Source organism: Pangasianodon hypophthalmus, chromosome 11 (assembly GCF_027358585.1).
Source record: "Pangasianodon hypophthalmus isolate fPanHyp1 chromosome 11, fPanHyp1.pri, whole genome shotgun sequence".
Taxonomy (NCBI): Eukaryota; Metazoa; Chordata; class Actinopteri; order Siluriformes; family Pangasiidae; genus Pangasianodon; species Pangasianodon hypophthalmus.
This window is the reverse complement of record NC_069720.1, coordinates 21,272,063-21,288,519: the sequence shown is the minus strand read 5'-3', so window position 1 is coordinate 21,288,519 and position 16,457 is coordinate 21,272,063. Positions and strand designations below refer to the sequence as shown.

General features: G+C 38.5%; 1 long non-coding RNA gene across 1 annotated transcript; it reads right to left on the bottom strand.

Annotated features, from left to right (window-relative positions):
- Window positions 1–523: 523 nt before the first annotated feature.
- On the bottom strand, window positions 524–10,723 carry LOC113528706 (uncharacterized). The gene is made up of 3 exons (XR_003402980.3): window positions 10,603–10,723; window positions 6,604–6,806; window positions 524–755 (listed from the first exon to the last, which is right to left on the bottom strand). It is a non-coding gene; the product is annotated as an uncharacterized LOC113528706 (long non-coding RNA).
- Between the last annotated feature and the right edge of the window lie 5,734 nt (window positions 10,724–16,457).

Here is a 16,457-nt window from a genome sequence, read left to right as displayed (position 1 = left end):
GCAAATCCACACCTGAACACACATCTGTGTGTGCCACAGACAAAGAGAATAGAAAAAGGAATTTTATATATATAGACCAAATATACCCTTAATATTTTGGACCTCAGGTTTCACTTGACGCTACATTTAGGTAACATATTTTATAGTGTAAGCTCAATAACAGTATTTTAATAATTGAGTGTTTCTTTTAAATACTACACAGCAATTAGTCAAAAATATAATTTAATGCCCATTATTAAGGACAGTAATGATAAATAATTTATAATAATATGTTTAGATCATTCCATCATGGAACCAAGCTTTGGACATATTTTAAAGCAATGTGCTTATACATTACTTAACATGTAAACGATCTATAAAGATAACCTAATGTGACCTCTGCAGTCATTTCTGCATCAATAGCTGGATAACACTCCTACCTGTGAGAGTGGACACGTCTTTGTGTGCTTTAACCAGGAGAGGGCCATGCCTCAGGTTCCCAGGAGAGAGGTGGAGGTCCTGGGTGAGGGGGCCACATCCCTCCTCCTGTTCCCCGTTCAGGGTGAAGGATGCCCGCGGCTCCAGCAGGGCCTGAAGGGGACCAGACAGAGGAGAGGGAACACAGGCTGGGGAGAGAGGAAGTCGGTACAGGCCACCAGAGTTCAGTGTGCTGAATCGCTGCTAAATCGCTGCTAAATGGCAGTGCTGCCCCCTAGTGGATCAAAGACTCCAAAGACTGAGAAGGAGGAATTTGGACATGCAGGTTCTCATCTGACCTAAAAGACAGAAAAGATACAAAAGATTAAAAAATCAGCATGAATCCCTAAATCCTTAATCAACGACTGATATAATGATCTGATACAACAGAGTCATTGTACATGTTAATATACTTTAATCAACTCATTGTGACACTATTAACGTTAGTACGTGTTAATAATTGAAATGAAATTTTCACAGTGCTTATATACAACAGTAGTGCTTTTGTACAACCCCATATCACTTTCCCTAAAAGCAGGCCAGCCTTCCCCGTGGCATTGATCTGTAATAGGATAGGCCTCATGGAGCTGCAGTAGAGAACAGGCCCTGGAAGTACAACTCTCAACTCACATCTCTGTATGTGTATGAATTATGAAGGTTTTCAGCTCATATAGCAAATCATCATGATGTTAATAATTCATGTAATACCACGTGATGTTACAGCTGTTCAAAACAGCACTTTCTTCAAAACAACAACAGACACTGCATGTCGTTTTAGCTTATCACCGGTAATATTTTATTCAATAATTTTTAAATAAAAATAATTTTTTTGCCAGAAAGAAAGAAAAAGGAAAGGGGAAGGCTCTCATTCATGTTAATTCATGTTAAAAACAGTACACTATGCTAAAGATTACGATCTCATACATAGTGTGTGATGGACATATATTTTCTTATGAATAGCAGAATCTCCTGAATGGCATCCACACAAATTGTCTTCGTTCAGAACAGCCTAATCTGTTTCCTGAAAAAAAAAATCTTCTAATAAGAATGGTCTATCATTTAAAGTAGACACATTTCAAGGTCTACAAAAGTAGATTCTGTTATGGCAAGAGTGCAAAATATAGGTCATTTGTGAAATGTTATAAAGTCCATAAGTCTTGCTCTGTAACAAAACATGGGATTCCTTTGAAAACAAAATGTTAATAAGGTCAAATATAAAAGCGTAGGAAATAATAATTTTAAAGCCATAAACCAAGGAGGCTGAAACAAGTAATAAAATTCATTTTGGCTATAAGTGTCTATTACACAGATATTTAGGGACAGACAGTTGGTTGTAAGCAATTATGATGTTGCATTTTTGGCAATACATGAACTCCCTCTAACTTTGGTCACATGGGGAGCAAAGTTGAAGTGTAGGATATCTCAAGGCCAGTCAGCACCCACTCAGCGGTGCTCAGTGCCAGGCGCACTAGAGCAAGAGGCTGCGTACGTGTGTGCTGTCACATAAGCTATAGCTCAGAAGCCAGGAGGAGGCGGGGTGGGGAGGTAAACAGAGAGAGAGAGAGAGAGAGAGAGAGAGAGAGTACAAAAAGAAGAAAGAAACAGAACAAAGAAGTACTTGAGATTATATAAAACAGCCTGTCAAAACCATTCTGAATAAAGTACTTTCATTAGAGAGTGTGGGGAAGGGGCTACCTGAACGTTCAAGTATATCTTGCCTTTGATTGGTTGGAAGGCATATGCACTCTGAATTGTCACCTAGGAGACCAGAGGACTCTGAACTGGCTTTATGGTCACGGAAACAAACAAGAAAACATAAAAAAAAAAAAAAATAGGATTATAAATTAAAAATAGCTGGTAATTTTTTTCACTACAAAGCTGAAAAAAATGTCTTGCAAGTATTTTACACCAGGTCAAGCAATCTTTATTGTCATCTCACCAGGCACATGTAGTGTAAGGAACAAAAAGTCTTAGTTCCTCATGAGCATGACCTCACATGTACAGCCTAGAAAATGCCCCAGAAAATGCCCAGTCACGCTCATCCTCTATCCTATTCACATTTTGTTTGTTGTTAGAGTTTCGCGTGTTTCCTCCCATTGTCCAGAAACACGCAGGTAGGCGGGTTGCCTACTCTAAATTGCCCATAGGTGTGAGCGAGAGTGTGAGTGTGTGTGTGTTTGTGTGTATGTATGGTGCCCTGCAATAGACTGGCGTCCTGTCTGAAGTGAATTCTCCCATCTTGCGCCCAGTGTTTCTGGGATTAGCTCGGGATTATACACTAGCAATGAATTAACACAGAGGGTTTTTTCGAGATCGGTGGCGCTGTGTGTGGAATTTGCATAAAGCTGTTCTCATAAAATGCACTAAGTACATGATGTGAATATTGAAAAATTATTAGAATCTTCACAAGCTAAATGGCATGAAAAGTCCATGTGGCCTTAAAAATAAGATAAACTGTAATGAAAGATGACTTGCAATGCTAATTCTCTAAATAATACACCAGCACACTTCCTTCATGAAAGGGACTGTATAAAGGAAAGTACAGAACAGTTCTTAATACCAGAAAATCTCTAGCCTCTGGTCCCTGGCACACACAACTGCAAAAGATACAATCTACTGTAGGTTTTAGGTCTACAGATTTAGTACACTTGCTCTCTTTTTTCACTCCCTCTCACTGCCTCCACATTTCCATAGCTTTTGTTCCTGTATCTAGGTCTGCTTTCATCATTGGTGTAATTAACCTTTAACACATTCAGTGATTTCCAATATACAAGCGATTAGCGCCATTAGAGAGCCTCATTGGAGAGCCTCATTGTTCCAGTCTCTTAAATAACGATCACGTGAAAGATAGCGATAATGTTCTGTCTTTTGGATCAGTGTGTAAATAGATACAGAATACCAGGCAAGCTCCTATAAAAAAGCTAAACAGCCTCTCACAGCCAGCTCTCTGCCCCCACTCAGGAAAATAATATGCTATAATAAGGAAGGCAATGGTAACAGGTAATGTTACATTTCCAGCTAGGAACTGGCTTTTCCTATTGTCTGTAAGTCCCTGACAGCTTGCACAGTCCTGTAAAGGTGTGGTGCAATTTAGATAAGGAGTTACAGTAAATGTAACTCTGTTTTATAACCATTACAACATTAGTTTTGATTAATAGTGTTGATTTGAAAACTAACTGTATTGACACACACACACACACAAGCGCAACTTTTTATTCATTTATTTTAAATTTCTTCATATCAAACTTTCTTATCAAATTCATATCCATCTTGTTGGGCCCACATTCACTGTGTTACAGTTTATGGACAAGCCTCACCTATCACTTATCACATATCACTTCATCGGTATTGGCAATAAACAGTGCCTACATGCTGTCCTCTATGCTGTCACAATTTGTGCCAAAGGCTTTCAAGGACAAATAACTGAACAAAGAGCTAAAAACACACACACAAAAGGGATGTAATTTATCCTATTTTGATTGAATAGGATTATTCTTCCAAATTCTGTTTACAAACTCATTCTAACTGGTTGTGATCTCATTAAAGGCTTTTGCTATGTCCACTTTAACAATGTCTGAAAAGAAGGGCTTAATACCAGATTATTTCCCAAAAAGACTAAAAGAAGTAACTTTCACTCACAAGATGCCTCATGATCCTAACCTCTCACTCAGGGACTCACATGTAAAGATAAGTTAAGAGCAGTCATTCCTGAAGTGATGTGAAAACTCATTTCAACTACATAGCTCAAAAGCATGAGATGAAACAATATGCAAAACAGATGTGTTAGATCAATCCAACGTCCAAAGTAGACAATTCGTGGCTTTGTTTTTATTTTTCATACACAATTTAGTGAATTTAAACTGCTTAACCCTTGTGTATACCCAACTAGCTTGGATTCAAGATAAAATGACAAATATGAGGCAGCAGTGCACAATGAGCAGCTTGTATTTCTTAACATGTCCAGGCATTTGTGGATTTGAATGCAATTAATCTTGGCCACATTCAATTTACTTCCTAGAAACATTGCACAATTTCATTATCCCTTTATCCTATTTGCCTGAAAGGAAAACAAATAACCTCTTTGAGTTCTGTGAAAGGATCATACATCCAGCGATTTCGGTTTGTCTTTAATTCATTACAAACTGTTTAAATTAAAGGACTTGCAACCACAGTGCACTTTGTTTTCAAATGTGAGTTACTGCTTTATAACAGCATTGAGATTTGAATTCACAGTGAATTAAAAAGGGCACAATAATTTCAACAAAATATTTTTCTTCTTGGCGATCTTGAGTTAGCGTGCCTCACTCTTTTTTCTTTTTTTTTTGAACAGCCCCAGAAGCACCAGCCTAACAAGGCTAACTAACAATGAAAAACTGTGTGCAGGTCTGCATGGAGTCAAAGAGAAAAGGTGTACAGGACACCAAGAGGATTACATAAAAGAAGTCATTTCAACTGTGTCCTAATTTGTGCACTGGCATAACCAGCATATTGTTGACTTCTAAGCAAACAGCGGGTGCCTGACAATCCCAAAACATGACATCATTACTGTCTCCAAATCAGCACACCAAATCAAACACATGCTCATCGTACCGACTCGGAGTGGTAGTTACACATTAACCTACAGTGCCTCTGACTTAAACCTTTCCAGTTTTCCATTCCACCTGTCACTTCAGTTCAGTTTCACAGAGTGACAAGTTACTGAGAAAGAGTAACAAGGTAGCAGGAAAAGTCATATGTTAGTAGCAGATGCTTAAAACTTCTGAGAATAAATCAAACTCGTCTCACACTGAAAAACTTCTCAGACTTCTCAGATTTTTATCATATAGGTCTGCTGGTGAGGGAGGTCTTGGACTTTTTAGAAGGCCTTGGATATAAGAAAGCATTAGTAATATTGATATGCATATAATAGCTTTCTAGAAAAAAAAAAAAAAAAAAGATGGCAAAATACAGTCTGAAGCAAACCAGTCAAGCTGAACCGGGTCAGTGAGTGCATGGAATATGTGTGAGGTGGAGTAGAGTAGGTGAGAGAGAAACAAATCCGTGATTTAAAAAAAAACAAAAAAAAAAAACAATTTGGTAATGGTATTGCAATGTTTTGGAGAAGATGCTTTTCATCAAGGACTCTTTAACCAGTACCATGAAACAAACACACAACCTACTTCAATTATATACATTACACTGTGAGTATACTGAAAGATCAAAGCATCATATCAAGCACTGGCTTTGTCTTCAAAGCCTGTTAGCTGGTTATCTTCAGATAACAGAATAGTAAGAATGCTAATTCAATTATAATTTGTCACACAGTGGATATATTGACAGAAATAGAAAAGAGAATCAACACGGAAGCGCCTATCACCATAAAATACAGTCAGTTATCTTGTGTTATCTTCACATAACAGAATGATCAAATGTGACACAAGTCATTTAAATGTCTAAATGCCCAGGGGGTGAAAATTTTATAAAATGCTATAAAATAGGAGAGATTAACACCGCTGCTATTCAAAAGTAGCATTTGCTCAGAGGGTATTCTGAGTTGTTTTACAAGCTGCTATTTCTCCTTCACTACAGGAGCTGCCACAGCCAGACAGTATGAATGCTGATTTAAACTTTTTTCAACATTTACTCCTACCTGAGCCTGGATCTCACTATACATATGCAGAGGGACTTATTAACCAGAACAGTGTGAGACATGGGGACAGGTAACATTCATAGTACTACTTCTTTCTATAGTGTTCACAGAACAAGGTAATTGAACCCATGTCATGGTGTCACCTTTTTTCCACTTCAATGAGGCAATTTTGTGTCACGATGCTTTTAATGTTTACTTTGTGCCGTTGCCAACTTGGGAATTGATGAATGCACCACCTGTCCCGAGCAGGAGATGGCATTTTGCATAAAGCTAATTTAAGCACTGTCTACATATCCCGATGAAATGATATATGGAGAGAAATTGGGTGTAGGTAGACAGAAAGTCGATTCCACATCACCTGAAAGAAGTAATCATTAAATAAAAAAGCCTTCATTTGCAGATCTTTGCTCTATGAATCCACAATTATCTAATGAACAAACTGCAGCAGGAGTGCCATACAGATCCTGTTGGTGTATTAGACTACAGAGAAAGTGTGAATTTAATCTGGGTTTACTTACTGAAGTTGCTGAGTGATTCCTGCACTGGGTTAAAGGACAGCCTGGAAGTCACGTTCAAAAGCTTCTTCGGGTCTGGTGTCCTTGGCACTTTCGTTGTGCTACTTTCTGTTTCTCATGTCTCGTTCAGTGAAAGCACCTCCTGTTTAGTGAAAGAGAGTGAAGGGGAGGAGGAGGGGAGGAGAAATGGACGGAGATAACAGCAACTGGGGGAAATGGGCGGAGCATACAAAGTGGGGGAGGGAATGGATGTATAAGAGGTGGAGAGAGACAGGCAATGAATGGAAGAGCAAAGCAGAGAAAGGGTGAGGCAGATGGATATGAATAAACCTGAAAACTCAAGCATAGGGAGACAGATATAGATGGGGGGACGGGAGTGTGAGTCAGCACTGGGGTGCTTATATGCAAGTCCAGCTGCTGACTTGGGTTTCCTCCACTCCACTAAATCACTCCCTTTATTCAGGCAGCCTTCATTCAGCTCCAGTTCTATAATCCAAAAAATCAGGAATACTGTATATCCTTCAACATATCAGATCACTGACTGTCTGTGGGGCCAAGTGTGTTTAGTTTCCTTGCTCTTTGACAATCTTAACTAATCAACAAAGATACACATCGACCCAGTGTCGGTCTGTTTCCTAAAGAAATCTCAGCAAACAACAAAGACACACATGCAAAACACAGGGGACTGTGCTTTGCATTGGTAAGCAGAGGCTCTATTTAAGCGTGCAAAGACCAACCCTACAGCAAATAAAAAAAACAGCTCATACAGAGCATATCTCATCCAACCACTTATATTCTGCATGCATTCAGAGTATCGCTTAGGAGTATAGGTTGCTAGACCAGACGGTTAGCTCTAGTCACACAAGCCAGACTTCTAGGTTTCACTAGAGAGTCTACTATTTTTGTCACTAAATACGGCTGACTAAAAGAGGCCATTGGACTGGCACTGCCAATGGCCAACCATTTGTACTCGTCACTGTTTAAAACAAAGCTTTCTTATAACTTTTTAAAAACAAGATGCTGTGAACTGATTTTCAATCATGCTCTGAAATGCCTGCTCTGTCAAAGTGTTCAAAAGTTTCTTTTCCTGATGTGAATTAGTGTACATTAATGCATATTTGTAGAAGTGCAAAGAAACAATCAGATTGCGAGCCACAGATTTTGGCTATAGTGTATATATAAGAAATATATAAAAAGATTGATGTTTAAAAAAATGATTTAATAGAGCATATCAGAAGACTGGAAACAGACTTTAAAACACAGTAATACCAGTGGTATATAGTAAAGTAGTGTTCAGAATGGCTGCTAGCACGTAAAGGCGATAACACCACTATTTATAATAATGAATTAAGTGTGAATGCTAATAATATCAAAATAGTTTTAAATTTGTTTAAGGGCCTGTGGTTTTATAGGTGATATAATAAGGAACTGAGGAGGATCCAGTCTTATTTTAATTTTTTTTATGTTAAGTGAAAAGGTTTACTGTGACACTGGTTTTAAAGTATTTCAAAATGGGTTGCATCCATTTTCAGGGGAAATCAGCTGAGGTGCATGAATTAGGCAGAATGGCCAGCTACTTTCAGGTGAATGTTTTTGCAAATAAATTAATTTGTTAATTTTTCTTCTCATTAAATTTTCTTCTGATTTTTCTGATGGGTGTTGCGACGGCAACAGACTGAGGATAGAGAAGTCTGGGCTGACCTTCTCATCCTGTTGAGAAGCTCCTCCAGCTCCTATTGGAGGAAAGCCCCGACATTCCCAAGCTAACTGTCAGATATCTCTCCGGTGGGTCCACGGAGTCTCCGTCCAGTGGGACGTGCCTGATAAAGCTCTAGCAGGAGCCAATCAGTGGGAATCCTTGTAAGATGCCCAAACCATCTCAAATGGCCGCTCTCAATTCGGAGGAGCAGGGGATCTGGTGTGAGGCTCTGCAAGATTCTTGAGTAAGAATCACTGAGTAAATCCGGCTATGTCTCTAGAACTGACGAAGTAGAGATCAGACAAAGTGTTATTATATTACTGTTATTACTGTGTACCACATTCAGCAGTGAACCACAAAAAATCTTACATGCAGACCATATCTATGGGCTTTTTTAACTAAACAGGAAGGCATTCAGACAATAATTTTTAAATCGTCATGTAGAATTTTCTGGCAATACGTTTTTGGAAAACGTGATGGGTTGCGTAAGGTGTGACAGATAACCAAATAATGACTAATCTTTAAAAAAAAAAAAAAAAAAACAATTTTCAGAACATATTTGTGGAAACTTTTGTACACCCAGACATGTGCTAGTTTGAATTCATCAAACATTACATCAAACATTTTAATCATTATCATTTTACCTTTGCGTACAACAAGACTATATAAGTGAGATATAAGTGAATTTCCCTGTTTCTAGCTTTTCCCTAAACAGCAAAAGTAAACCAGCAAATGGAGGCACAGGAGCTCTCAGGAGTGCATTTGTTTCATTCTTTTTTGCCCCTTCTCAGAAGTAAAGATAGTCTACTAAACTCGACCTATCCTTGTCAATAAAGTGCTTTATTTTTTTGCACCTTTAGTATGTATCTGATTAAAGGTACAGAATTGGACCTTACAGGTCACTGTTACAACTTTAAATACAGTAGGTTTTCGGGCAAATCAATTAAGAGGTAAAATATACTGTATAGGCAGAGCAGGCAGTTGCCTAGGGCCTCGGGCTTGGAGGCGGGGCCTCGGGCTTGGAGGCGGGGCCTCCATAACCGTAACAAACCTATACTCAAAAGAAACAAAGAAAGCGCAGCTCGTGATGCAGGTGTGTGAGCTGTCATCATGTGTTTTTGATTGTAAATGAGAGCCTCATTCTGCCGATTGGCGTCAGCGCCATTTGAAGATGGATCATTATTTACAGCCGGTTTATTCTGAGCTCAAAACAGCGCGAGCGCCGTGACGCGTTAAATTCACGTATGACGTGAGCTGATCGACAGTGAATCAGCAGCAGCTGATTTTCAAAATACTAAAGAAAATGTAAAAGTTTAATAAAAACAGCAATCGCAGCTAGGCTAGACCATTGTTTATTATTTCAAAAATGTACCTCAACTGTCTGTATAAATTCCGGTGATGTTTACATTATTATAATAACCTACTTCATGCTTTTTTTAGTTTTCAAATAAATTGTGCTATTTTATTTACTGAATAAATACAATTTAAGCATACAAATACAACTGATGAAGTTATTCTTTCTGCTTAGTAGTTTGTCTTCTTCACTTCCACTGTTGATTTGGTTATAGTGCATATTTAGGGTTTATAAATGCAGTAGATAATATGACAATCTAGCCTATATTGCTTCAGTAGGAGGGGAAATTGTGTCCATCTCCAGCTAGAAAAATGACATCTTACCCCCATTTTACTGTATAGACTAGGCAAAAATGTTTGTTATCCCAAATAGTGGGTTAGTGTGTTACTGTAAATAAATTACTGAACAAGAAGAAAAAGAAGAGCTGGTCCAGATGACCTTTCATATTTTTTTAGTGTTGACCTTAGCTAAAGTTTAATTAATATGCACATTTAAGTAAATATATACAAGTAATGATAACAGGTTTTGTATAAATAAAAAGGTTAGAAGCTGAATTGTGACAGGACATAGAACATAAATATAGATTTATAAAAACAAACAACAACAAAAAATAAGCCAATGACTCCAATGACTCAAATTGACCTTAGTTAAAAAAAAAAAAAAAAAAAAGGGCAGGAGGTAGTGGAGCCAACAAGAAAACTTAACAAATAAAGTGCTAATATGCTTATTATGATTATTATTATGATTATTATGATTATTATTATGATTATTATTGTCCTGAACTGTTATTTTTGTTCAGTGGGTTGTGATCACTTGGTGTGTATAGCTGTCCCACCCTCCCAAGCCAAACCCGACAGCAGAAGTAGCTCGCTTTGTTTAAACAGATATAAACAAACAATAAATCATGATACTGTGTTTACAGTATGACTATGAAACAGTGGAAACCTACCTTTAACCCGGTTTTGTGGTGTCACCCGACGCTTCTCCTTCTGTCGGAACTTTTTCGCCTGAGGAAACTTTTTCCACACAGCTTTGGGCTGTCAAAGGTTTGGCTTCGTCCTCGTCTACTGCCCTACTACGTAGTGTGTCCAACCAGCGGTGGCGCACTATTCAGACGTACTATTTAGTACGGTAGTATGCGGATTTGAGCATGGCCATTTATTGGTTAGCCTGGTGAGCTTAGAACAATGGACCACGTGATCCGACAGAGGGCGTCCTCTCACTGAGACAGGACACACTTCCTGATTTGTATGCCTGTGTTAGTACAGTTTTACTCAATTCTCCGTCTCCTATCAATTCAATTCAATTCAGTCCAGTTTTATTTGTATAACGTTTTTAACAATGGACATTGTCACAAAGCAGCTTTACAGAAATATATAAATCCAGTATATACTTTTTAAATATATGAATTTTCCCTAATGAGTAAGCCAGAGGCCATAGTGACAAAGAAAAACTCCCTGAGACCATGTGAGGAAGGAACCTTGAGAGGAACCAGATTCAAAAGGAAACCCATCCTCATCTGGGTGACACCGGATAATACGGTTATAAATAATTCCCTTCTATAACTGTGTGCTACATGGTCATTAGATGCAATTGTGTAAACAGGAAAATTCCTTATACACTATATTGCCAAAAGTTTTGGGACACCCCTCCAAATCATTGAATTCAGGTGTTCCAACCACAGGTGTATAAAATCAAGCACCTAGGCATGCAGACTGCTTCTACAAACATTTGTGAAAGAATGGGTCGCTCTCAGGAGCTCAGTGAATTCAAGCGTGGTACCGTAATAGGCTGCCACCTGTACAATAAGTCCATTCGTGAAATTTCCTCACTACTAAATATTCCAAGGTCAACTGCTAGTGGTATTATAAAAAAGTGGAAGCAATTGGGAACAACAGCAACTCAGTCACGAAGAGGTAGGCCACGTAAAATCACGGAGCGGGGTCAGTGCATGCTGAGGCGCACAGTGCACAGAAGTCGTCAACTTTCTGCAGAGTCAATAGCTACAGACCTCCAGAACTCTGTGTGGCCTTCAGATTAGCTCAAGAACAGTGCGTAGAGAGCTTCACGGAATGGGTTTCCATGGCCGAGCAGCTGCATCCAAGCCTTACATCGCCAATTGCAATGCAAAGCGTCAGACGCAGTGGTGTAAAGCACGCCACCACTGGACTCTAGAGCAGTGGAGACATGTTCTCTGGAGTGACGAATCACGCTTCTCTGTCTGGCAATCCGATGGACGAGTCTGGGGTTGGCGGTTGCCAGGAGAACGGTATGTGCTTGACTGCATTGTGCCAAGTGTAAAGTTTGGTGGAGGGGGGATTATGGTGTGGGGTTGTTTTTCAGGGGGGGGGGCTTGGCCCCTTAGTTCCAGTGAAAGGAACTCTTAATGCTTCAGCATACCAAGACATTTTGGACAATTTCATGCTCCCAACTTTATGGGAACAGTTTAGGGATGGCCCCTTCCTGTTCCAACATGACTGTGCACCAGTGCACAAAGCAAGGTCCATAAGCGAGTGTGGTGTGGAGGAACTTGACTGGCCTGCACAGAGTCCTGACCTCAACCCGATAGAACACCTTTGGGATGAATTAGAGCGGAGACTGCGAGCCAGGCCTTCTCGACCAACATCAGTGCCTGACCTGACAAATGTGCTTCTAGAAGAATGATCAAAAATTCCCATAAACACACTCCTAAACCTTGTGGAAAGCCTTCTCAGAAGAGTTGAAGCTGTTATAGCTGCAAAGGGTGGGCCAACTCCATATCAAACCCTACGGATTAAGAATGGGATGTCATTAAAGTTCATGTGCATGTAAAGGCAGACGTCCCAAAACTTTTGGCAATATAGTGTAGTTTTCACGTGAAGTCTGTTTTGTTGAAGTTATCAACTATTCACTGATGGAGACTTGAGTGCAAAACTGTTTGTGGGAACTGCAGTCCTAAAGCTATCATAGCAATAGTAGTCCTAAACCATCGTAGCAAAACTGTTCATATAAATTGAAGTCCAAAGCCATCTTTGTGGTTTCTAAGTGGTACCATCCACAGTAATCTCAGATATTTTTAGGATATCCATGTGGGGCCATCCTCAGCAGCTGCGATTGGTTTAGTAGTGATGAGAACATTTCAATTATTTGAATATATATTTTATATATATATAAGTTTCTCGAACAAAAACAATTGATAACACTGTATACTATACTAGCCTCATGTTAAACTTTTTTAAATTGAATATCAGATTCCTTTCAGTGAAAGCTTTGTGATTCTTCTCTACTGATGGATAGCTTTACAAATTTGATATTTTTTTACAACAAACATACAGATGGATGACAAATATAAGGAAAAGCCAGCATAAAGGTGCTACCAGAACAGCTTCAATAGACCTTGGCATAGATTGTACAAGAGTCTGGAACTGTACTGGAAACCATTCTTTCAAAAAAAATATATTCACTCAATTAGTATTTTGATGATGGTGTTGGAGTGTGAGGTCTAACATGTTGGACCAAAAAGTATTCAGATGGGTTGAGATCTGGTGACTGTGAAAGCCTTAGCATATAATTTGCATCATTTTCATACTCGTAAAACCATTCGGTGAGCCTTCGTGCCTTGTGGATGGGAGCGTTGACATTCTGAAAGAGAGCAGTCCCATCAGTATGGAAATTTTTCCTAGGATAAAGTTGATCAGTCAGAATAGCCTAGTATTAGATAGATTAGTATAGATTTGCAGTGACTCTTCCCTAAGGGGACAAGTTGACTCAAACCATGCCAGGAAAATTCCCCCACAGGGTAACAGAGCCGCCAGTTGTTGTTGTTGTTGTTTTTTGCAGTATATTTCCATTACATTAACTCAATCCATTTAACCTAATAGGCCAAGTAAGTATACCCACCAAAGTAACTGGGTTTTTTTAATGACAAATGAGCTATAGGTATTTTTCCATAGTTAAGTTACTAGCTGGGGAATTATTAACCCAACTGCCTTTTTGTTTTTTTTCTCAACATTTTCCAAGGGAAATGTTCAACATTAAAATATGCTTTCATTTCTTTTTCTTTTCTTTTCTTTTCTTTTTTAAAGAATGATGTTGTTTAATTTAGTAAGATCAGTGACATGAATGTGTGACCAGATTCCTCTGTCAATGTCATTAAGCAGAATGAACAAAGTCCACTTTGGAAAACAATTGGGGTTCTGTATACTGTTTCCTGTTGAGTAGGATGTCAGGCTGTTAAGTGTTTGTGCAGCTAAATGTAGCCTCACAGATGCTGAAAAAGACCCTGCTGCAGCACATGGTGTGCTATTTTGGCTCCTTTAGACAACCCTGGAAGCCTGACATGTCCCTCCTAATGTTTAGCTCAACATAATTCAATTCAATTCAATTCATTGCTGACCTATACATCTTGCTCATTACTAGTTCGGTATTTCAGAGCATGTCATTTTTTACATATTTGAGTATGCATTCAATACTAACAAACATCTCAGCATTCAGTGCGATAACAGTACAGAAGCTGATAGAGAAATCACGTTTCAGACATCAGATTTGACCATACAATCTCTAGCACCCTTACCACGGTGCTCTGAAACCTTCCACCAATAGCCAGTCAGCAAGAAGCTGGGGCTTGTGTACTGATGTAGATTATGCAAAGAGATGTTTGCTGAGATGTGAGGACACTTAGCTGGAGATCCATGGCTCAGATTATAAGATCCTGCAATGGATTATGTGAAATGTTGCAAACATCTCAGCCAAGACACTTTTCATAAATGCTGCATTCTGCAAAACCTCAAGCATATGCAAATACATCAACACGAAATATATATTAATACAGAACCACTTATATATATATTCACACACACACACACACACACACACACACACATATATATATATATATATATATATATATATATATATATATATATATATATATATATATATATATGTATATATAGGTGGTTCTGTATTTTTTTGACCAGTTGGTGGCGACTTCCTACTAAATTGCCGTTTATTACCACCCACTTGCTACGTTAGTGTACTGCATCCACATTAAGGACAAACATTCGGGTCAGGTGGAGCCATACAGGCGCACCTTGTAGGTACACAATTACTGTATTCAACTGTCCATCAGTTGAAACCAACATAGGACCACCACTGAATAGATATTATTTGAGTGGCGGGCCATTGACATTGACATGGTAGTGTGTGTGGTACTGGTTCAAGTGTGCTAGGTTTAGAGGTTTTTAAACAGCTCTGTGTCACTGAACATGATAAAGGACCTGAAAATGATGAAAGGCTAGAGGATAATAAACACAAATCAGTGGAAAAAGATCAGCTATGGTGTCCAGTTGTACACCCCAAATATGGATGAACAAGGTTATATCTATTATGTTTAAAAAAGTGACCAGTAAGAATACACCTTATTTAAAAAAAACTCAGAAGTGCAGCAGAGTCTGATACACCGATCCATCATGGATGGAATGATCCATCACCCAAATAATAGCTGGTCAGAGGTGATCCTATGATAGTATATTTTTACTGGTGGACAGGTTAGTGTATATACAACACTTTGTATATACAACAGGAATACAGTCAGTAACTGTAGAACTGCAATGTGTATATATGTGGATATAAAAAGTCTACATGCCCCTGTTAAAATTGCAGTTTTTTTGTGATGTAAAAAAAATTAAACCAACGCAAATCATGTTAGATCTTTTTACACCTGTAATGTGATATAGCAACAAGCAAAATTCAGGAAAAAAACAAATAGAAATCGTTTAGAGGAAAAAGGAAAAACCTACAATAACACCCTTTTATAACTGGACATGTGGCTTTGATCAGTATTAATTAATCGCATTCAAACTCGTGTTCAAAAGTAGTTATCATATACCTGTCATCAATGATTCTGATTAATCCCAAATAAAGTGGTTCTGATTAATCCCAAATAAAGGTCAGCTGTTTCTGTATGATTTTTTTGACATCATGGTTTCATCAGACTGGTCCGCAAAGAGCTCCTAAAGCATGTACAGAATCTTTCTCACTGTTGAAAGGTATTGATCAGGAGAAGGGTACAAAAGAATTTCCAAAACATTAGTGGTACCATGGAACACCATAAAGGCCATCATCAAGAAATGGAGAAAATGGAGCACCACAGTGACAAGGTGTCCCATGAACAGGGTGTTCCTTCAAAATTGACAAAAGCACAAGACGAAAACCTATCAGAGAGGCTGCCAAGAGACCTATAGCAACATTAAACATTGTGTGGCCCTCACCTTTTGCTCACATTGGGGGTCTTCACTGGATCAAATTGATCCAGGACATAACTGGGGGTTTAAAAGGTTAACTGAGGGTTAAAAGAGCTGCAGGAATATCTAGCAAGTACTGGTTACTCCCTGCATGTGTCAGCAATCTTTCATATTCTTCACATGTCTGGGCTATGGTGTAGGGTGGCTAGACAGAAGCCTTTTCTCATTAAAAAAAAATAAAAAATCCAAGCCTGCCTATCACTGAAAAAAAAGCTCACTGAATTTACTTAATTCAAACGTGTAGATCGGTTCCATGTGATTGAACTGAGTTACATTAACATGATTTATTTTTGTACACCAATGTGATTTGATCATGTATTTTCAAAGCCCTGAATAAAATCAAACTCCTGCAACAACAGGATCCTGCAACAGCCATATTACCATTGCACTATTCTATCACACATAATTTAATTGTGTTCATTTAATATTATACTTATAGTTCCCATCAGTGCCAACAATACACAATACAATCTAGTAATTAGAAACTTTTTCTTAAAGCTCACTGACCACATATTCCATA